This window comes from Apteryx rowi, unplaced genomic scaffold, assembly GCF_003343035.1.
Source record: "Apteryx rowi isolate R43461 unplaced genomic scaffold, aptRow1 scaffold_1664, whole genome shotgun sequence".
NCBI lineage: Eukaryota > Metazoa > Chordata > Aves > Apterygiformes > Apterygidae > Apteryx > Apteryx rowi.
The window spans coordinates 2,928-4,167 of NW_020447935.1; positions in this window are offsets into that span (position 1 = coordinate 2,928).

A 1,240-nucleotide genomic window follows, 5' to 3' on the forward strand; every position below is an offset into this window, starting at 1 on the left:
GACCCCCAGATGGACGTGGGGACCCTGGGGACACCAAGATGGACACGGAGACCATGAGCCCAACAAGGGCACCCCGGGGACCCCCAGATGGATGTGGGGACATGGGGACCCTGGTGACCCCCGGATGGACGTGGGGACCCTGAGCCCACCAGGGCCACCCAAGCGTCCCCCAGATGGACACGGGGACCCCCCCCCCCGGTCACCCTGGCCTGTGGGGGCGGTTTTGGGTGCTGCCCTCCTCTTCCTCGCGCCCTTCCTCCATCCCCCCCCCCCCTTCCGGGGATTAAAGAGCTTTTTAGCATCGGCCCCCGCAGCCGCCTTGTCTCTGCGCCCGGTGTCACCCGAGGCTGAGCTGGGACACGCAGGGGACACGTGGGGGACACACAGGGGACATGCAGGGACACGCGGGGACGGATCGGGACATGCACGGACGCGTGTGACACGGACCGTGCACGGACACACAGGGACAGATTGGGATGTGCACGGACACGTGCGACAAGGGACACGTGGGGACGGATCGGGACATGCACGGACACAGGGGACGGTCCCCGCACCCGCCGGCCACCCCGGGGTGCCCCCGCGGCCCCGTCCCGCCACCCACCGCCCCCGTGTTTGCTGAGCAAGCAGCGCCCGGGCAGAGGCCACCGCCGGGGACGTGGGGACCTTGGGGACACGGGGACCTTGGGGACATGAGAGACCCTGGGGGTGCAGGGATGAGGGGGGGATCCTCAGGGACATGGGGACATAGGGGACCCCAGGGTGGGATCCCTCTGGGACATGGGGACACAGGGACATGAGGGACCCCGGGGACACGGGGACATGGGGACAGGGGGACATGGGGAGACCCCGGGGGTCGAGGTGGCCTCAAGCTGCTCCGTGCACCCATGGGTGTCCCAGCCCTCTCGGTCCTCCCTCCCTCCCTCCCTCCATCTCCCCTTCCTTCCTCCCTCCTCCATCCATCCGTCCCTCCCTCCATCCCCCTCCGTTCTCCTTCCCTCCCTCCCTCTCTGTCCCTCCGTGCACCATCCCAATGCACACGCGTGTCCGTGCACACGCGTGTCCATGCACCACCCCAATGCACACGCATGTCCATGCACACCCAATGCACACGTGTGTCTCTGCACACCCCATTGCACACACGTGTCCATGCACACCCCACTGCACACGCGTGTCCATGCACACGCATGTCCATGCACACCCAATGCACACGTGTGTCCATGCACAACCCCAATGCACACAC